Genomic DNA, 23222 nt, shown 5'->3' with positions numbered 1-23222 from the left:
ACAGACTAGTCATATTCTCTCGCGGAAACCTACCCTATACCCATATTTTTCCTGCCGAAGCAGACCAGGGTGCATGCCCCCTGGGTTTCATTCATGTCCCCCCGAATCACTCGCGCTCATCGAGGGGACGGACTGGAGATTGAGACATTTCTTGCGTGAAAAGACCATTTAGGGATGGTATATGACTGTTTTCTATGCATGATCCAGGAAATGAAAGTTGGTCTACGAGCTTGACCACTCTTCCTTCGTGCAGAAAACACATTACTCTAAAGAGTGAGGAGACAATTGCCCCCATGCAATAAATATAGTCTCGTCCAAGGAGTAGATTGTAATCCAGGGGTTCTTGAACTACCATTACATTCATGTGAACGGTTTTCCCTCTCAATGTTATGGGCACATTGGGAAGGATCCCTAATGGTTGACTGGTTCCTTTATCAAAGCCTGTTAGATTTCTCATCTCAGGCAAAAGCGATGGTGAACAATGCGCTTTCCAAGCAATTGAGGAAAGGATACTCACAGAAACCCCTTCATCTATGATGGTACCAGCCATAACCATTCTATATATTTGAACAATAATTCAGAATGGTATACTAGCTGGTAAACAGGGTCTGCCTAGTTGATTCCAGTCGAAGGAGACAACTAGGTTGCTTGGAGGTGGGACCGAATAGACGGTCAGGTACGACTCTAACGAACTTCCTTCCTGTGGTAAAGGAACGAGTAAATTGACCCCATGTTCGTTGGAATCTATGCTTATGAAAAGAATTTGGACGGTGTCATCCTTGTTCTCTTCAGTGACTGTATCATCTGAAGATGAAACTTTGAAGGCAAGACCGGGTCAACTGCCGCCTCGACCTTTTGACTCTCGTCTGGTATGGGTTCAGATGCTTTATCTTCAATGATAGATGCTTCAGCCGACCACCTAAGCGGGCCAGCCGGATTTTCAACTAGTGACAGACTCGGCAGGAGTTTTTTATATCCAGGAGGAAGTCGTAACAGTGAAACCAGACGATCGTCCAAAACTCTTTTAGCTTCGTCTAAGAAGGGACAATGGTGGACGGCATGATCGCCTTCGCACAGTTTACAAGGAAATCTATATTTTCCTTTTTGTCCTGGGGCTTCACTTTCACTAGTTGATGGTGTGTTTTCAACATGATCATCAGAGGTTGACGACACGGGTTGTGCAAACGAGGAGACCAGTCCCTTAAGATCCGAGGGATACAAGGACAATCTCTATGATAGTGGTCTCCCTTGCAAATGACACATGGCGATTTAGGCCTGGTCGGTGCAGTGTGTGGATTTTCGCTAGACGACACTCGTTTTCCCCATTCGCCTTTGGCTCCTTCTTCTTCTTCTTTTCCTTCTTCTCCTTAGGTACTTGATTTTTGGCTTTACCAGCCCCATCAAGCGAAGAGGAAGGAGGAGAGGAAGAATTAGAGGAAGTAGAAGGTTGGAGGGTAACTCTGGACTCGTCTAATTGTTGATTCAATTGTCAGGAATTGTGTTGTTCTGAATGACAGAGGTTGAGAAGAGCCATACAGGCAAACCAATTGTCAGTCCTGGAAGTGACAATGTGGCCATATGGGGTGCACCAACATCTCCCCAAGAGGAGAAGGGACTAGGACTTCCTCCAAGGGGAATCCCTTGGTTGGTGGATTCCATTTTCTCAACCCAAGATCAACGTAGGAAAAGGGTAATGAATATTCCATTTAAAATAAATTTTAGACGCTTTGACACAACTTGTTTTTTCAGTTTTTAAGAGTCGAGAAAAAACAAAATATGACTCTAGTCTCCTTCGATTTTTAATGAGCTTGAAGTGACAAGTGCTCACATGGACCTTTTCCATTAAGGAGTCTGAAAAGGAACGAAAGGGACTGCTCTGGAAATCTAGGTAGAGGGAGTACCAAACCAATCGCAAAACTACAGAATATTTTTTACGGTACGGCAGTCAATCTTCCCGAATGCTGTGTTCAGTGCATTGCGATCGATAGGGCGGCAGACACAACTTCCTATGGATAAAGAATTAAGCCTATTGGGGTCTCCCAAAATATACTCTACGGTACGTGGGAGCACAAGTCCGTACTGGCACTTATCGTCTCAAAGTGGAGGAATCACCCAATCATCAGTGAGAACAACAGTTACCAGGCTTTACGATGCCGGAATACATCTCTAGCCTAGACTTCTAAATGTTCTGCGTTAAGTTCCAAAGCGTTGTTAGATTCATTGAATTTATTTTAAGTTGATTTTGTTTATGAAGTTTGCCTTTGGGGTTCACCACGAGATGTAGATGTAATTCCTAAAATGCAATCTAAGATGATAAACAAACTTTTTATCTCCTTTATGCAATGAAAATCCTAGCTACTAGGGAAAAGAAAGACAGAATCTTTTCACAAAGAGCAAAGAGCACACTCTAAATGCACTTTCCTAAATCAAGCCAATCAGACTGTCTATATGCAAATGCACATGCATGTATTTGTTTTTCGACTTTCTTAGTTTATGAATGCTAAAAAGAAAGTTGATGCACAAATCTGAATTTATTTTCAAGCAACAAATATAAACAAGTTTCTTTTCGAAATCAAAAAATGGAGATGATTAAGACACCTTACGATTTTGAAATGGATACTTGTTTTTGACACTAGAAAATTACAAATTCAGACCAAAAGCAATAGTAACAGGATAATCAACCATCAACAACAATCAAACTCTTTCCTAGGACTGAAATCGACACTTGCGACAGTTTCAAATCAAAGGGCGACAGTACGATTATGCTACTTTTGCAAAGGAGAACTGTAAACGACTCAACAAACACACAAAAACATCTACAGTTCTTTTGTACAAAGGAGGCGGAATAAAAATAAGGAAAAGGGGTTTCAAACAGACATATACTGATCACAGGTAGCAAAATTCAGGAATATAACTGGAAAGAATGAATCACAGAAGCCACAACTGCACAGAGCTAGTCTGATCAGCGCACCTGTAACACAGAGAATCTGAAATGCAGCGCAGGTTGTCCACTCGAGAAGTGCGCTGAAATTCAAAATCTTTGAACAGTACCTGCGCTGGGCCAGAAACGAGACTTTATTCGGGTTCTGGGTCACAATTTGCAGTTCAGTTCTTGGGTTTTGGCCGAGTAAGAAGCAATCAGTAATGCGACAATCAGGGGTAGATCTAAGGAGGATCTAAGAGTTATCACAAGGGCAATCAGATAGTTTGTGAATCAGTTGTTTAAATCATAAACAGATCCAGTAAATGGATTGAAGTAGCAGTTGTCTACTTTGCATTTGTTATGGCAAATGCAGTTCGAATGCTACTTGTAAGTTTATGAAACAAACAACAAAGAATGATAAACAAACAAACTAATTAGCTCCCTAGCAGAGTCGCCATTTTGTTACATGGAAAAGTGTCGATTTAGAACTCCTTTATTCCACTAAGGTGTGATAGCTGCCTTAGTAACAAACAGAGAAAAACTACTTTTGTTTTTCCTTTATGGATTATAGATAGAGAGGAACAAAAAGACCAACCTCTGTCTTGCGCAAATCCTTCAATTCGATCCCTCTCTTCTTTGATAGTCCTCAACAACCTGCTCCCTTGCATGCCCAGCTTCACAAAGTTCCTGTAATATCATAGAAGCATAGCACTATACAAAGACATGGATCTATAATCATAAACAATTTAGGATCAGATATAAATTGACCATACAAATGTAACCAGCATTAATGATACAAAAGCATGGAGGAAAACTCAAATAGTTTTTATTGATAAACAAAAAAAGAGCCAGGAGGAGTTACAACCAGTTGTTCTGACCCAGCATCAACCTCCCAGCAAAGAAGCCCCTCTTCACCTCAAACAAAGCTTTGATCACCCAACAATCTGATATTTGTCTCAGAAAACCAACAGCAATTCCTTACAATATGCAAAATTCCAGCCTCTGGATCTCTGGGATGAGGGATACATATATAGATATCTGTAAGGGGGATGAGTCAGCTTGTGATTTGATTAGTGTCTTCTCTCTGATAGTTCTTACTTCCACTTGGAGACTGAGGGCCTCTTACTCATCCTTGGTCGAATTCAGTGAGGCAAGTGTCACAAGAGAAGATTCTGGAAGCTTCCATTGCCTCTCCACCTCGCGGAATGACACTGCCATTTGTCATTTCTCACCCATCGCACCCCACAGAAGGGAATTTGAAATGCAACGCACACTCACAGTGTATTTGGGTGATATGCAACGCACCTAGCCAGTGGAGCAGCTGTAATGATCCTGTTTTGACCAATTCTGAGCAGTTTCTCATGGAGAACTTCTGGGAGAAGCTGTAATCTGTTGACCTTGTTCCTTTAGGGGTTAGAACAACACTTTTAGGGACTTAGGAGTCCTTGGTTTATGGACATTTAATGCTTGGTGTTGTAGGGCCAAAAAATGTCTATAACAAGTTTGTATCTGAGAAAGGGCATTGTATTGTTGGGTGATCTTGATTTTCATGGGGTGAAGAGGGCTTTGATGTTGGGAGGATGATGCTAGATCAGAAAGCTGGGTTGTAATTCTTCCTTCGATTTTAATGAAGTTCTTTGAGTTTTCTTCCATACAATCGTGTATTTTTTAATGTTGTTATTTATGAATGCCATTGTATGTTCAATGTATTTCTGATTCTACATTGCTTATGATATAGTAGATCAAGATGCTTTGATGGTGGTTTGTTACTTTGTCTCTACAAGTATTCTCTAAGTGGGATAAGTAGGAAAGGAGTTGCAAGCTCTATCAAGGGGGAGGGAAATCAAGCAAGGAGCCAAGCGGAAGATACATATTGGTTCCTTTGCTTCTCTCTCATCTATCATACATAGAGGAAATCCGAAATTGCTTTGATTGTTTGTTTGCTAGGATAGCTACCAATCCTAGAGGGCTAGCTGATCGAAAAGAAACTAGTTTTCCCAGAAACAAAATGGCGACTCTGTTGGGGAGTGAATAGATGTTTGTTTGTTATTTTTGTTTCTTTTATAAACTATAGACGGAGCCTGAAGTTAGCCAGATAGCCTTCGAACTACTCTTTCTTTGCAATTGCATAGTAGATGAATGCCACTTCCGTCAATCTCCAGTTTGGTTTATGAATTGAAAATTTCACCTACAAGCATTCTAGATGCCCTTTTGGTAGCTCATTAACCTCTCAAGATCATACCTCTGTACTTTTCTCTTTAATTTCTATCATAACTCAGCTTAACTCACTGAAATCAACTGAAAATTTGAGCCAAAACCCATCTTAGTTGCGTTCGCTGGCCCATCACACTGTCTGTCACTGTCTACCAGTATGCATCACACCTCCTGAGTCTGCGAAGTGTGATTCATCCTTGTTTCTGTGAAGCCCAGGTGCGATGACTGACTGAGCCTATTTACCTTCTTAAAATTTGGGGTTTTTTGTCCTTGTTTTCAGCTCTGTTTAGTTGTTTTGCTGCTTATGAATAGTACCTCATTACTAAAACCTCCTTGCTTCAGATAGATCAGCCTCCATTGATTAGGATTAGTAGATGTTTTTATGTATTTTTCCATCATTTATGATCCTTTGTCGAAAAGTTGCTTAAATCAATTTGTTGTTTTGGTACAAAAAGTGTCGTAACTGTCGTTTTGTGTCAAAAAGAGAAGTGTCATTGAGTTTTCCTTCCCTAGATAGTCGATTGAACTTTTTGTCATGTATTTGATTTGATTTATTTGATATTTGAAGTGTTGAAAACAATTTCTATTTGAAATTGAAAAGTTTCATTTAGTCTTCATTTCTATTTTGAAAAAGAAATTGTCGAAATGTCGCTTTGAGTAAAAATATTTCAGATCTTTTTTACATTTAGTTTTCCTTTTTTGGCATTTTCACATTAAAGAGAATGAAAACAAATACATGAATTTTCATTATCATTTATACTGTGTGCGAAAAATTATTTAGGAAAAGTGAATTTAGTGTGTGTTGTTTGCTATTTGTTTGAAAGAATCGTAATCTTCTTTCCTTAGAAGCTACGATTTTCATTGCTCAAAATAAACAACGATTGTTTATCATTGTAGACTACATATTTAGGAATTTTAAATCTACATCATGTGGTGAACCATTGAAAGGAAAAATTTTAAACAAGATCAACTCTAAATTAAATTTCAATGAACCTAACGACGCTTTGGAATTTAACACAACACATCTAGAGGTCTAGGCTAGAGACGTGTTCTGGCGTTGTAAAATCTAGTAACTATCATTTTCATTGAAGGTTGGGTGATTCCTCCTCCTTGATACGACAAGTGCTAGCAGGGACTTATGCTCCCCATACTATCACATATATATTGGGAGACCACAATAGGCTTATATCCTTTATCCATAGGAATCTGTGTCTGCCACCCTATCGATCACAATGCATTGAACACAACATTCAGGAAGATTGATTGTCATACATAAGTCCTTGGTAATTTCTCTTTAGTTTATCACCAAGGTGTATTTTGCAGTTTTGTGATTGGTTTGGTAATCCCTTTGTCTAGATTTCTAGAGTAGTCACTTTCGTTCCTTTTCGACTCTTTAAAAGAAAAGGTCCATTTGAGCACTTGCCACTTCAGGCTCATTAAAAATTGAAGGGGACTAGAGTCACCTTTAGCTTTTTCTCGACTCTTAAAAGTTGAAAAAGCAAAGTTGTGTCAAAGCATCATTAAAACTTATTAAATTCAGAATAAAATCCATGTTCCTCCATTGATCTTAGGTTTAGATAATGGAGTCCACCAATCAAGGAATCCCTCTTGAGGGGAATCCTAGTCCATTTTCTTCTTAGGGAAATATTGGTGCTTTGTATATGGCTACATTGTCCCTTCCAGGAATCACAATTGGTCTGCCAGTATGGCTATTCTCAACCTCTGTTGCTCAAAACACCATGATTCCTCAATAATCGAATCAGCATCCAGTTGATACTGAAGTTGACCCTTCACCTTCCTCTTCGTTTGTTTCTCCCTCCCCTTCTTCATCTTCGCTTGGTGAAAATAGTGATGCTAGTAACCAAGTGCCTGAGAAGAAGAAGAAAGGGAAGGAGAAGAAGAAGAAGTCAATTAAGCAAGGGGCAACCATGTAGCATCTGGTAAAAATCCACACACTAAGATTTTCAAACCTAAAGATCCATGCATAATTTGTAGAGGAGACCATTTACATCGAGAATGTCTGTGCATTCCTCGGATCTTGAGAGAATGGTCCCCCTGTTCGCACCAAGCGGTGTCGTCGACCTCTGGTGATAAAGTTGACAGCACACCATCAACTAGTAATAATGGGAAGAAAAGAAATGTCCAAATTCCATGTAATTTATGTGAATGGGACCATACCCTTCCTCCTTGTTGCTTTTTGGATGAAGCTAAAGGAGTCTTGCATAACCGTCCTGCTTCACCAAACAACCTCCATCTGGATACAAGAAACTCTACCCAAGTCCTTTACTAGTTGAAAATCCAACTGACATAACTCAACCATTGGTCAAAACACCTATCGTTGAAAGTGAATCTTCTGAGTCCATACCGAACCAAAGTCAACAGATCGAGATGGCAGTCGACCCAGTTTTACCTTTAGAAGATCATACTCTTCTCGAAGAGAATGAGAATGATACTATTCAAATTCTTTTTGTTACTTTAGAGTTTGATGAACTTGGGGAAATCCACCCATTCCTTCATAATAGGAAGAGAATCCCCCAGTTCCCACTGCTCAAGGGGTTATTTCAACCGTTTATTCAGTTCCCCCTCCAAGTTGCCTAGTCACTTCCTTCGATTGGAATCGACTAGCAAGATCCTGAATTTCTTCTAATGTACCATTCTAGATAATAGTACAAGTTTACAAAATGATCGTGTCTGGCACTATCATAGATGAAGGGGCATCAGTGAGTATCCTTTCCTCAACTATTTGGAAAGCGCTTGGTTCAACATCGCTTATGCTTGTTACACAGAATTTGTCAGGCTTTAACAAAGGAACCGGTCGACTGTTAGGGATCCTTCCTAAGTTACCAATTACTTTGAAAAGGAAAACCATTCACTTGAACATGATGGTAGTCCAAGGGCTATTATATTACAATCTACTCCTTGGGCGTGACTAAGTTTACAACATGGAAGCTATTGTTTCAACACTCTTTCAAGTGATGTGTTCCCCACGTGAAGGAAAAATTGACACTATTGACCAGCTTTCATTTTCGGGCTCAAACATAGCTCCAAGTCAAACATCATCTCTAAATGGTCCTTTTGCATCAAGAGTGTCTCTTCAACCTTCATTCCATCCACCTAATTACCATGAGTAAACTGGTGAATGTAACGAAGCTTAGGGGGGCATGCACCCTTGTCTATTTTAAGACGAACCCAGCTGAAAAGATAGGTTTTCCTGTAGGTTATGTGATTGGAAGTGCCATCCCACACCATTCACCTTTGTCCATTATGTGGACGAAGCCTAGGAAGTGTTTTGTCTAATCGCTGACGAAACCATCCTACCATATGAATTTCCCTGTAAGTTAAGTGATTGGTCTGACACACCATTCACCTTTGTCTATTTTGTAGACAAAGCCAAGGAAGTGTTTTGTCTGCTCTACTGACGAAAACAATCCTGCTTAACCACAGTGATCTCCATATGGTTACTGGAGACTCTCCTTTTCTCGATGCCTGGGGGCATGCAAGCCCTTTTATGCAAGCTAAAAATGACCAATTTCATTTTTTTAGCATTTTAGCTTTTTAGATTTTTAAACTTCTTAGGTTAGATGATTGGTTTGACACGCCATTCACCTTTGTTTGTGCCGTAGATGAAGCAAAAGAAGTTTTTTGTCCAACTACTGATGAAACCATCCTACCCAACCTCAATAGTTCCTTAGCTTTTTAAGTTTTTCTATCTTTTTAGTTTTTTGTCTTTTCTAGTTTTTTAGTTTGGTCATTTCTAGTTCGAATAAAAAGAAAAACTAAACCTACCACTGAGCACAGTTTCCGCAAGGTTCAAGTTCATTAAAAAAAAAGCCGCACCCTCACTGAGCATAGTTTCCGCAAGGTTCAAGCTCATTAAAAAATGAACTTGCACTCCTCTAAGCATAGTTTCCGCAAGGTTCAAGCTCATTAAAAAATGAACCCGCACTCCTCTAAGCATAGTTTCCGCAAGGCTCAAACCCATTAAAAAATGAACCCACATCCCATTGAGCATATGTTCCCCCAGAGTTCAAGCACATTAAAAAATGAACCCACCTTTGGTAAATAACTTCTGTGATTGCCATGCCATCTGCCTTTTGAACCTTGGTTGTGTTCTTGCCATCACCTCCATTCTCTTAGCCGATCATACGCTTCCACTTGATTGTTTACCCTTTTGTGGAACAACTGTGATGAGTTGTTTTATTAGTCAACCTCTTCAAATCACCATGTTTTGAGAAGTTCTAGCTTACCCAGAACTAGTTGCTACCCTAAACACCACTCGTTCCTAAAAAATGAGTCCTCTTTAACCCCTTTTCAGACTCACTAAATATGAAAATATTGTTGAGCTATTAGCCTTTCCAGTTCGCTAAAGTAATCAAAAGTACCATCCCTCCTGTAGATTTTATTCTTTTTCAGACTTGAGGGATTATCTCATGAAGAGTTTGAGCGTTTGTCTTTTTCGGCTCGCTAAAGTGATCGAAAATTCATCCATTTTGTATTATTTTAATCTTTTTCGGACTTAAGGGATTATGCTATGAAAAAGAAATTTTGGAGTTTCCTTTTGTCCCTTTTCAAACTCTCTAAACATGAAAAGGATCGAGTTATCTTTGTCGTTAAACTCGTTAAAACAATAGTGACAAACTTGTCCACCCAGACAAGAACGAGCTTCACTGTCGTTAGACTCGATAAAACATAGCGACAGGTTTTCCCGAAGAGAAAATTATAGAACAAGCATATGTTATCCTCCTCAAGCTTGACAAAAATAAAGAGGTACTAGTTAGCAATGACTGGGGAAAATGGGAAGAAAAATTGAAGAACTTTATGGTAGCAGGTCACTCTTGAACATGAAACTTTCACTCCATCACCATGATTGAGTTGAGTTGGGTTATTCCGTTCACCGGTCATTTCACCATTGGTCTTTCACACCATCCATTTTTGGGGTTAACACTACCAATCCATCTCAGTGTCACCGATTGTTCAAGAGAAGTAATTTAGTCGAGAATTCACCATCTAGTTAATGTCTCATCCACTTCAATACCTTCAACCTCCAATTTTCATGACCGTCATTCCTGAACCTTGTGTCATTGATCATTTTCACCTCTATAAAATCATTTGCTTCATTTCGTGTCATAGATGTGGGATACATTAAGGCCCTCCTATGACGGGTCACTTCTTGTCGACATCAGCTCATTATCCAAGAAGTTGACTTAGAAACAACCCTTTGAGTGCTTTGAAGCTTGCATGCCTCAATGGCAAGTTTCTCACTTCCAGCGACAGGTAAACATCAATGGCTTTCGACCGAAAGATTTTGTGTGGTGTTCAACATCAGATCATATATTCACACCACGTGAATTGTACTGTAGTACCTTGAGGGTCATCATCATTATCGTTGATTCCTCTCGCGTCCATTAATAGCTCACGTTATTGGCTGGTAATTAGGCGATGTCTTTCCATATTCTACTTCAGAACATCTTTTCACATGGATCGACTTGTACATCGGGTGATGATTGAATGAGTTTGAAGGCCCAGAATCTAGTTTCATCCATCCGGGCTGCGATATATTCAGGGATATAAAGACATCAAATGTACACAGAGGCTACACAGATAGTCATCTAAGCCAGGGAAGATGAATCTACATATGAAGAATCACTAGTCTACAACTGCAGACGATTATCTGTTCTATGTACATGAAAATGAATTTATAATGCTGAGCATGGGAATTCTCGCCTCAGCTATATCATGAAAATAATATGATGATGATGTATTGTATTGTATCTTATATAGGTCACCTTCCAGTTCAAATACCTCGGATCCTCATGATAAAGCATTTCACTTGACATCAAAGATTTACAACTTCATGCTTTAGGGGGAAACTTTTATAGACATATTTGGGTACTTCAACCCCCAATCTTATATGTCGATAAACTAGGGCTCTTTAACCCTAAAAGTGTTGTTTCATACCCTAAAGGATCATGGTCAACTGATTACATCATCCCCCAGAAGTTCCACCTGAAAATCCACTCATAACTAGCCAAAATTGGACCATACTGATTGCTCCACTGTCAGGGTGCGATGCATATTGACTCCTACACTAGCCAGGTGTGATGCATACTGAAGAGGCCTTCTGTGGGTTGCGATGAGTGGTAAAGGACAAATGTCCAAGATACTTTGTTAAGTGGATGCTCATGGAATCTTCTAGAAACTTCTCCTATGACACTTGACTCTCTGAATTCGCCTAAGGATGAGTAAGAGATCCAAGAAATATCCAAGTGGAACCAAGAACAACAAGTGGAATGACACTGATCAAAAACCCAGAGATGACTCACACCCTTGTAGACATCTATAAATGGATCCCTCATCTGAGAGATCTAGAGGCTAGAATTTTGTAATTTGTAAGGAAGTGTTGATAGTTTGTATCTGAGAAAGAGCATTGTATTGTTGGGTAATCTTGCTTTTCATGAGGTGAAGAGGGCTTTGATGCTGGGAGGATGATGCTAGATCAGATAGCTAGTTTGTAATTCTCCCTTCGATTTTAATAAAGTTCTTTGAGTTTTCCTCCATACAATCGTGTATTTGTGAATGTTGTTATTTGTGAATGCCATTGTATGTTCAATGTATTTCTGATTCTGCATTGCTTATGATATAATAGATCAAGATGATTTGACGGTGTTTTGTTACTTTGTCTCTATAGGTATTCTCTAATCGGGATAAGTAGGAGAGGAGTTGCAAGCTCTATCGAGGGGGAGGGAAATCAAGCAAGGAGTCAAGCAGAAGATACAGGTTGGTTGCTTTGATTCTCTCTCATCTATCATACAAAGAGGAAATCCCAAATTACTTTGATGGTTTTTTTGCTAGGATAGTTACCAATCCTAGAGGGCTAGTAGATTGAAAAGACACTAGTTTTCCCAGAAACACCACTTGGACTACCCTGGAGCAAGGAAGAAAAACCACTGGGTCAAGTTGCCAAGAAAACCTTTTTCCAGCCTAATGAACATCCTATGGAGGACAAGAATGGGATCAGGAGAACAAGTATACCTTACCCATGGAATGAAGTCAGTTATCAGATTATGAAATACATCTCCTGTGAAGGAATATACAACATAGTTTATGTCTACCATTTCATACTCTTACATGAACTAAGATATGGGATGGACCTTCTTGCATCCAGAAAACTCAGTATTCCATATTTTCTCCTCCAATCCTTAATAGAGTCTAGCACCAAATTGAAGGCATGAGTTCCAGACCAAATGGCTCACCATGGGCTAAGTAAATTGCTGGTGGAGGATGCCCTCCACACTTTCACAATCCCCATAGCCTGGGAGATTTTTAGAAACATGACTAAAGAGGATGAAATAAAAAATCTCACCTATGAATTTAGTCCATCTGAAAGTGAAGAGGAAGAAAAAAAAAAGGGGAAGCTGAGAAGGAAATCCATGAAGAAGGAAAGAACACTCAAATGGAAGAAGATGAACCCCACACAGAAAAATAAGAAAACCAGATAGGAAAGAGAAACATGACACCATCAAAGATGAGCCTAAAGTAGAGAAGAAGAAAGATTCAAAAGAATAAAAGGGTAAAACCATAGCAGAGAAAAATAAGAGGCCAAGAACTAAAAGGAAGAAGCCTAAGACAGTTCAGAAAAAGGTTGCCACAGGAAAAGCAAAAGCTAAGCAAGAAGAGGAGCAAACAAAATCAGAGACTACAGAAGCAAAACTAGTGGAAATAAGAAAATTAACATATGAAGAAGAAGAAGAAGAAAATCAAGAAGAAGTGTCTCCTGAGACACTAGCAAGGGAGGCAGTAGCTGTTCTTACTGCATTGAGTACTCCAGCCAAGCCCAAAGGAAAAAGAAAAAGACAACCATCCATGTACTTCAAGGCTCGAAAAAGAACCAGAATAAATATGGGAAAGCCTCAACCACCTTCAAAGGAGCCCATCATCATTGAAGATGCCCCTACTACCAAAAAGGAGGAATCTCCATCCAAAACCCCCATTACCTATGAAAGGGGAAGCCCTAGAGCTTCTACTTGGAAAGAAAGGATCAAACTTATGGACTCTAAAACAGTCCTACAGGAGGTGCAGACTTCTCTATAGGAGACATTGACAAAGCTTCAAGAGACTGAGAATCTTGAAAAGAAGGCAGAAGAATAGACCAAGGAGAAATATAAGGCAAAAGAGATACCAGAGTGATGAGCCCTGAATTGGGTAACTTATTGGGCTCATTTTTCCTAATTGTCCTTGTTCAATCCTCCATTTTTCATAGATTATGCATGTTTTTCTAGTATGTTTATGTTATTTGAACGAATAAGGGTGGTCACTCTACCAAGGAGGCTAATACGTGGTCATTTCAGGTTTTTTGGACAAATTTTGGAGCAAAAACAAAGCAATTATGGCCCAGGTGATAGCCAAGCTTGAGGTGAGGATTCGTAGGGAGGTTGTCTATGGCATTAAATGGCCCTTCCTCGAAATCTCCACCCTCAACTCCGAGCTCAATAGGCCACCAAAACGAGTTCTAAAGGCAGCCAAGCAGCTTTGGGAAGAGTGACTATCTACTTGCTGTTGGAACAGCCGAGTCCCTTGAATCTAGGAGGGCTGTTAGCCCCCTCGTATTGTATAAATAAGAAGGCCTTAGCCTTCATAGTTTACTTTTGGAACTGTTGGTATTTGCACTATATCGTTGTCCTTTTTTAGCTCGTTTTTCCTTAGCTACTATTGTACAACTTTCTTGTGATGATTATTTTTGAGTAATGGGAAGCAACTTTACTTGGCATCAGATCTGAGTTCTTTATAGGAGCCTGCAACTCTTGCGGTTGGGCCCAACCCAAGTGCTAAGGCCTCCTTTATGTATTTTTATTTGTCCTTTATGTATTTGCAAAATCATTTTTGTTAAGTAGATTACATCTTTTTGATTAACTAGGTCACTGTTAATGGTTAGAAAGACTTTTGATGCTCAGATTTAGTTGATAGGTTGTTAACAGGGAAAAGCTTCAAAAAAGGGCCATCAAACATCTCTGGTTTCACCTCTCCCTCAATGGGATTAGGAGCTGGGATCAGGGTGACCTTGCCACCCACAAAAACACTGATTTTGCTTTGCCATGCAATCACTAGTGTTTGATTTTCATTTTTAGAATTTGGTTACAAGTTTAGACTTTTGCTTGCTTAGTTGCATGAGTTAGTATACATGGTTTCATTGCAGTTCAAACTTCTGTTCATCCTCTTTACTGATAGCTAGATCAGATTAGGTCAACATGACTAGGTCTTTGATTTTACAAGTCTTCATCAGTTTAGTTGGAAAAATGACTTGCAGAGCACTTGTACCACTTCTCTACCTACCCATACTCCATCAAACCCATCTGCTCCATCCCTCAGCTCAGCTTCTAGCCTTACGTTCACCATTTTCTCACATAACCCTAGTTTTTGTGCATCCTTGCTTCAGTCCTCCTTGAACAAATACAACCATCTACATCTGTCCTCAACTCCATCCACCAAGTCCTGGACCACCTCCAACCCTTATCCTACCTCCATACCCACTCCATCTTTCTTCATCCATCCATCCTCCAAAATCCCATTTCTGAACATCTTGTAGAAAAGTTACAAACATCCTGTAGAAAATCATAGACATCCTGTAGAACCCTTACAGACTTCTTGTAGAAGCTCACGAATGAGGTTTCTTGATTACCAAACTCTGTGAAACTCTCTGGAAGGGTGTTAGGGACCCCTTAGGCCCTCTCTGAACCTTCCCGACCTCATCCAAGCATTTCCTCTTGCCAATCCACCTCTGCACAATCAAAACAATCAAATCGCATGCAAGATAATTCTAGAAACTTATCCAAAAATACAAAAAGATGTTTTTCTTTTCAGATGTTACTGTAGAAGTAGCTTAGATACATGTATTTACCTTCCTAGAATTCAATGGCATTTCTTTCAGTAGCTTGCATCCTCTTTCTTGCATCGGTAGGGATAGCTGGTAAAATTAGGGTTTGCTAGGGTTTACGCTTCCTTTCAGCTTTCCAGTTTCTTTTTGCAAGTAGATCAGCCTTCTTTGAGTTAGCTTTCATCCATCAGTTAAAAATATTCTTCTCAAAGCTCATAGAAGTTGGCTTAAGCCCCTAGCGGACTTGTGCCAGCGGACCAAGTGACAGCTGCGGCAAGAGCTAGTACTTGTGCATACAGCATTGTCGCTTCCAAGTTTGTTACGAACTACTAGGTTGATAAAAGTAAAGAAGGGAGTCCTAGGAGTTGCAGCATTATTGCTGCAATACTAGAGCTCACCATAGAGCCTGACCCTCAGCCTAATTTAGGCTCTTATTACAACCTTCTAGAAGGAGGGAAAATCATCCCACAAAAGTTTGCAGTCCCTCTTTTCTTTGAGCTGGAAAAGGAAAGAGTAAGGACCCATACATGGATGTAGATTGCAAAATCAAAAGAGGTAGAAGGCATTGGGCACATGGAAAACGAATTGGGAAAAATGGGCAAAGAATTGAGATGGTCAAGCATACAGAAAGCATCAGAAGAGATAAATTGGAGGCAGAAAATGAAATGTTAAAGAAACAACTACAAGAAAGGGAACCCCAGGCAGAAAATGAGCTTTTAATCTTAAAAATACAGCAACAGGGAAAGGAACCCCAGGAAAAAAGTGAGATATTAATAAGAGAGCAACAGGAAAGGGAACCTCAGGTAGAAAATGAGGTGTTGATCTTAAGAAGGCAGCTACAGGAAAGGGAAGCCCAATTAGCCTGCATGGACAGCTAGGCTATGGAGGCACTATAGTGCAGGAAGCTAGCCAAATCATACGCAGTATACCTCAAGGATCAGTGACTCCAGTTCCAAATGAAGACTCTGGCCCAGAGAGGCACCATACCTTTTCAGGATTATGGCCAATTCATGGATCTATGTGATCACAGTTTAGATGAGGGAAAATTGAAGCTGGCAGAGTTTTATTTACACAACATGGCCCTTACTAATATGAACCTATGGGACCCCAATGATTTTTTAGGAGACTTGAAGTTGATGGCCTTGGCATCTTGGATGAGCCATGAAGACAAAAGGGTAGCAGAAATCCAGAAAATGATGGAAAAAGAGCTAAATGAACCTCTAATTATTAGAGCAGAGCCAGAAAACCCCATGGCTCTCATTAGTGCCCACCAACACCTTGCAGCTAATCCTCAAAGTGTCCCCAAATATATCGATGAGTAGGCCCAGGCTATTGCACATTTCGAGGACATGGAGAGATTGTTTGGAGATGACTGCATTCATGCCTACATGAGAAGGTGGAACACATTGTTGTACAACCTACATATCAGGGAGTACCACTCCCCAATCAAGATGAGAGAAGCCTTGAAGAGAGTGCCACTGTATAAGCACTCTATGCAAAGTTTGAAGGCCAATTGGATTGGATTCAAACTCAGTCCCCCATTGCTGCTAGCACTGTTGGAAGGAGTAAAAGAGGAGGAAGAACAGAAATAGTGGGAAGAGGTGGATAGAAAGGCAGGGTTCCATGATGAAGAGGAAGATATCACATCAGAAGCATGGGATGTCAGGGAATCTATTAGAGCCATCAAGGATGAAGAGTTAGACTAGTTTCTCGGAGGATGAGCAACCCATTCAGTAGGGGGTTGATGATGAGCCCCAGAAATGGGTAATTGTATGGGCTCATGTTGCCTCTTAATTCGACTTAATCCACCATTCTCATTAGTTTATTGCATGTTTTTGACTATATTTATGTTAATAGAGTGAATTGGGTTAGTCATTTTTCCATGTAGTCTAATGTGTGCTTTATGTATATTTTTTGGTCAATTTTGGACAAAGTCAAATGATTTATGAGCAAATGGTAGAAAATATTCAAGGAAAATAGGAAAGAGGATTTTTAGTGGGGTGTCTCCTTCATTTATGACCCCTTTCCTTGAATCCTCCATCAGCAACTCAGAGCACAAGCAGCCACATTGATGCATCCAAGTGGCAGTTGAGTAAGTAAAGAAGAATTGTTGTTTATCTCCAGTTCTAGGAAGCCGATCTCCTTTATTTTAGGAAGGCTATTGGGGGACTGCATTTGTATAAATAAGGGTTCTTAGAGGCTTAGTAGGTTAGCCAGTCATTAGTAGAATTTTTTCACTTTTTTGCAACACTTGTTTAGCTCATCTTCGAGTTTCTTTTTTAGGACAGTTCATGTAATGTGACTATTATTTTTGATAATACAGATGCAATAGTTTCTGAACCAGCACTAATCTCTTTCAGAGGGATAAATCTCTTGGGTTAGAGCCCAACCCAAGCTACCCAACACCTCTTTCTTTGTACTTATATGTTTTTGCTTCAATTCATGAATTAATTTATGTTACATAGATTTATTTTACCCTGTTTAGAATAGGTTGCTTTTGATGGCTTTCATAGTTTCTTTTGTTGCAGTTGCTAAGTAGGTTCACACAGTGATAGGCTAAGATTCAAAAAGGAAAAAAACAGGCCCTGATCTCTTTTCTTCCTTCCTGGGATCATGATTTGAGGTCTTGGCAAAATTGCTGCCACCAAAAACACAGTTTTGCTCCTCCATGCAATTTCTAGTGTGATGATTTGATTTGAAAGTTAATGTATTGCTTTAGATTTTATTTTCCAAGATCATTTCCTATTCTCTTAAAATAGATCTCTCTGCATGCTTTTCTGTTCAAAGGTTACTGTTCAACATTTTTTGTTTGTCAGTCAGAAATTAGGTCAAACTAGAGAAGTTTTTGTTTTCATGGTATAGTTAGTCCTTTCTTTGATTAGTTTTTGTAAGTAGATGTGTAGATCTCTTGCAGGGAACCTTAGCTCACCATATATCCATAAAGAAGCTAGCACTAGCCCACTTCTCACAGATTTCTTGAGTCATTCGCAACATTTCACCAATCTGCCCTAATTTCTGCATTTTTCTCCATAAGCTTCCCTCTTGCCACTTGAACTAATCTAACCATCATGTTCCCTCTTGATCTTCCTTGACAAGTTCCAGACACCTCAACACCTTCATTTAGCCTTCAGTTACCCTTTCCCATCATTTTTCCACCTTCAAAACCTCCAAAAATAGCTCTCGGCCTCCTCCTGTAGATCCTCCTATAGATCCCCTGGAGCCTCCTGTAGAATTTCCTGTGAGTGATTTTTTGAAGTCTGATTGTAATGGAAGGATTCAAAAGGGTACTAGGGGTTTCTTAGGACCTCTCCAAACCTTACTCAACCTATGAAAAAATAAAATCCATCTTCCTTCACCACCAAACATCTTCACAGTCACAAATAGACAAAAAGCCCATGCATAACAATTTCACATAAAACACATAAAGACACAAAAATATGTTATTTTCTCATTTTATTTCAGAAGTAGATTAAATAGATGCAATGTACCTTTTTAGTAGTCAATTGCACTCATTTCATCAATTTTCATCTCTTTTCTGCAAAAGTAGGGTTAGCTGGATAAATTAGGGTTTCCTAGGCTTTGCCTTACATTCCAATCTTCTTTATCTTTCTGCAAGTAGAATAGTCCTCGTAGAGTTAGCTTTCTTCCATCACAGTTAAAAGCTTCTTTTGAGAATTCATATAAGTTGGCTTAAGCTCCTAGTGATCCTGTGTCAGCTAACCAAGTGACAGCCTGCAATAAGAGCTAGTACTTGTACATACAGCACCGTCGCTTCCAAGTTTGTTATGAACTATTGGGTTGATAAAAGTAAAGTAGAAAGGCCCATGAGTTGTAGCATTATTGCTGAAATCCTACTGCTCACCAATTTTCTTTGGCCAAGATCTGTCCTTGCTCGAATTCAGGTACATATCTGTGTAATATTTCATCGTTGCCAATTTTGTAGAGGTGCCCTGCAATAACAGTAAAATCTACTGCGCGTATCACCAATACCTTCTTTTGTTGAACGGAATATCCCTATGGGATGGTTCCTGTGGTTAAGAAGTGGATTATATCCTCATCTTATTCTACTTGCACATTGTAACATTCTAGAGCCTGGCTCAGTTGTTGCGACTAGTCTGGCTACACAATTTCTTCTGGTTCTAGTGGTATTTTGAAAATAGTGGCCTTTACAACCTGCTACGCATCGTCCATAGTATCCATCCATTGATCTTCAAACAGGAATGTTGACAGAAACCCTTCATGCAAGATATCCCACTCGCTTATGCCATGTCGGAGCTCTGTTTCAGTATACCAGCTCCTTGGAATGACATCCAGGGTATGATAGAATAAGTGTATCCACTCTGGTTGAGGCTCTTTTCCATAGGCTTGGACACATCTGGTAAGGTGCATGCATGGATCATCATGTCCATCGTATTTCTCAATTATTCGTAATTTTGAACGCCCAAATCTTATCTACATCATGCTCCTACACCCATGCCAATTTTTGAAGGTTCCTTCATGTGTGCCCCACCATCGCATAGGTGTCACACGCAATGCCCATCTCAACGCATAAAACCGTTGGTGCTCTGGTACCATGCTTTCAAACTTGGTCAAGAATTCATCTACTGCTGTCAGCCCATGATACAACGACAATTCATGATCCTGAGCTCTAACTCAATACAATGATTTAGTAATCATATTGCAGTGTAACATGGTTACTCTATTCAGCCGGTTATGCCATCACTCATCTTCTTCATATGAATCTTCAGTGGAAGACTCTGCTTGCCCCCACGATATTATTCCTTCCTCCGTTGGCTTGACCCACTCTTGATTTCATGCAAAAATTTTGTAGATACAATCTAATTCCTCATCACTCCCTTCGTTACACACGGGTTCAGTGTAACGCAATCCTTCAGCTGGATCTAGCGGAATGATTACACAGAGCAACTTCTTCTCAAATATCATTTTCCACTTCTTTAAATTAATAACCCTATTCATATCGGTGGCCTAGTCTATCCCTAACAACGCAGGGTAAGGGCTAATTTCATCCACGATTTCGATTACTTCAAAGTATATCCGGGTGCTCATGCATTCTATATCTATTGTAATTCCTTGCAGTATTCCCATGGGTAGGATCTTTCGTTGGTTCTCCATCCGTAATTGAATAGGAGACCATTGTAATGTGGGCTTACCCATGCACTCCCAAGTCTGTTTAGGTAGTACATTTGCATCTGAGCCCAAATACAAAATGATCTGATCCATCTCATACTCGCCAATCTGTGTCGTTAATCGCATTTCTCAACCCATCCACGATGCATGTTTTCCCAATTTTTGGACCATGTGAGGCTCACTCGACCCCGCGCACCTATTTATCAATTCTTGCAAGCCCTTAACCAACCTATTATCGCGAAGCAATTTCATGCATGTCTCTAAAAAGGTAGTCAGTATCGAGGGTGTTACACTAAAATTTGTCACCATGACTATTTGCAGTCAGTATGGCTCCATCAATTGTCATACTGTCCTCCTTGGCTCCAAGAAAGAGAGAAAGTCCTTAAAAGTCAATATAACTCTGGTTACGCAGTTTCTCTTACCCTTACCTGCGTGTACGCACCTCAAGTATATAATACCTGCGTACTTGTACGCTCTGTCTGTAAAGGGGTGGGTGCGTACTCCTGTAAAGGTCAAAAGGCGCAAGTTTTACTTCAAAAAAGTTACTTGTGGTCGATTCTAGAGCATTCTAGAAGATGGTTTGATGTGTATTGAGCGCCTCCAGATGGTTCATGCATCCCAATGAAAGAGGAACTTATCCCATGAAGAGGGGAGCTACCCCTTTGAAAGAGGAGCTTATCCCATTGATGGTGGACCTGATTAACTTCGTCCAAAGCATTATAAATACAGGCATTGGGCTAGAGGGAGGGGAGGTTGAACGCTGAACATTCCTAAGGGTAGATGCTGCTGAAATTAGGACTCCCTTTTAGAGCTTGAGAGGAGAGATTCCCATCCTTTCTTAGCTTCATTTGGAAGTGGGTGAGCTGATCAAAGTAAAGGAGAACTCTTGCTGGACCCTGGGAGGGAACTGCACAACACCAAGGCACTGGTTGTAAGGTTTCTTTTGTTTCCAATTAATACAATTAAGTTCATTTTTCTCAACAAGTTGTTATATATAATTTGTTTCATATACTCCTTGGTCTTTATGATGAATATGTTTTATTATATGAGTTATTCAGGTGCTATGTAATCATTTTCTTGTTAGTGAATGCAGGCTTCAAGGAGAAGGAGCTCATCTGGATCGAAGAGGCTTGGCTGCTACAAACAACGTTGGACTAAAGGTATGCTTTAAACACCTGGTTGCTTTTATTTTAAATGCATATTTAGGGAAAGATAGTGCTTGATTGTTTTGTTTGTCACTAGAAAGCCTTAGCTTCTAGGGAGGTCGGTTTTGTCCGCAAAATTGACTCTTTCCACATGACAAAATGGCAACTCCACTGGGGAATCCATGGATTTGATTGATTTCTCTTTTGATTGATACTTTGATTTGAGAAAAGTCGATTTCTTTCTAGTTTTTGACTGACTGACTGTGAATTTGGGTGGAATAGCTTAGGATTGAGTTAGTTTTTATTTTTCTTGTTTTTGAGAGCAGTACGCACCCTCTGCGTTAAGCACAGTGCGTACCTGTACGCACTTCTGCTTTGTACACAGAGCGTGGCCGCACCTGTGCAAACAGGCTGCCTGCGTACCCTGTCAAAAGTTTAGAAAATTTCCATTTTTTCCTTTTTTACCTATTAGATTTTGTTTATAGTTTGTTTATTGCTGCCCAGATCCACTGGTTACCTGTCAAAAGTTTTCATCTAAGCTTGTTTCATTAGCATCAAGGGTTTTAGTGAAGTTCATAGAAATTCTAGCCCTAGGTTTGATTTTTGCATTGGTCTTGTAGTGGCTCTGGCTTTAGAAGTTGTAAAAACCTTGGATATCCCTGGTCTTTTCAGTCTTCTTAGGAGTCGGACCTTTCATAAAATCCACCTTTGTGAGAAGCCTACCTTTGTGTTGTCTCTTTGCGGAATTTCGAGAAGGCTTGATTGTTAAGCTGTGAATTTCATTCTTAAGAAAAAGAACAAAAGATTTTTATTTTTGTTTTTGACTGGTTTATGATTCTGCATGCACTAGTCCTTGGTTGAATTGTAACTGAGTAAAACAACCTGGAATTATATGTTGTAGGCTTTTACCTCATTAGATTTGCTTTTAGGTAAATTTCTCTTAGGTTTTCTTTTAGGTAAATTTCTCTTAGATTTTCATAGATCCTAAAATTGATTTTTCTTAAGTAATTTTTCATGCTTTGTTAAAATAGGAAAAAATACAAAAATCTCTTTTGAAGGAAAGTTTGTTTTAGTAGCATTTGAAGTCTTTGAAAAGAGAAAGGAAGTTTTCGTGCAATAATTAATGGTCATGTATTGTGTGCTTTGGAAAAGATAAATAGATTGTTTCTTTGATTTTCATTGCCAAGAAAGTTGTCTTTATAAATTTTGCATTTTCCAACTCTCTTAGCTAGGGAATTCATTGAAAAGGAAAGATAGTTTAAATCATCTTAGGTGCATCTTTTTAGTGGATTTGAGTCGAGTCTACACACCATTAGTTTCATCTCCACTACCTATTGTCCTAAAGAAAAGCCATAAAAATTAACGCTTAAAGTAAAATTAACTTAGTAATTTTTTATTTACTAGGGCTCTGAAACACCAGCATAGATTAGGCTAGTGTCTTGGAGTAGGAGAGTAATTAACTCTCCAAGACAGTAAAACCAAACAAGTAGCTTATCTTGTGGTAGGATAAATCCAACTGTTACATTTATGCTCTGGGAAAGCTCCTCTTAAAGGAGAAGCACGAGATCGTGTCCGAACAAGTGAGGGGATCAATCCTCCTTCATTGGGAATGACGCCAAATATGCACGTACTACAAACGGTAAACCTCGGATTAACCATTGTCGAGGAGCCTTAGGTCACTTGTCGGTAAACCTTGGATTATTGTCAAGGAGCCGGCAAGGGGATTGAGCTTGCTACTCTGCCCTTGCGTGTGTATCGGATCGTAGACTGTTCCCCCAGGTATATTTGCTACTGTTGGTGACCTTAGTGACTATTATCTTTAGGGTTCTACCCAAGGTGAAGGTGGAGGGAAGATCCCACTATACCTGGAGCAGACGTCGGTTAGACTCACTTGGATTTTCTGGGGGGTTCACATCACTCG

Source organism: Pinus tabuliformis, chromosome X (assembly GCF_031772625.1).
Source record: "Pinus tabuliformis cultivar Carrire ecotype Pingquan chromosome X, CPIR1, whole genome shotgun sequence".
Taxonomy (NCBI): Eukaryota; Viridiplantae; Streptophyta; class Pinopsida; order Pinales; family Pinaceae; genus Pinus; species Pinus tabuliformis.
This window is presented reverse-complemented; position numbering follows the sequence as displayed.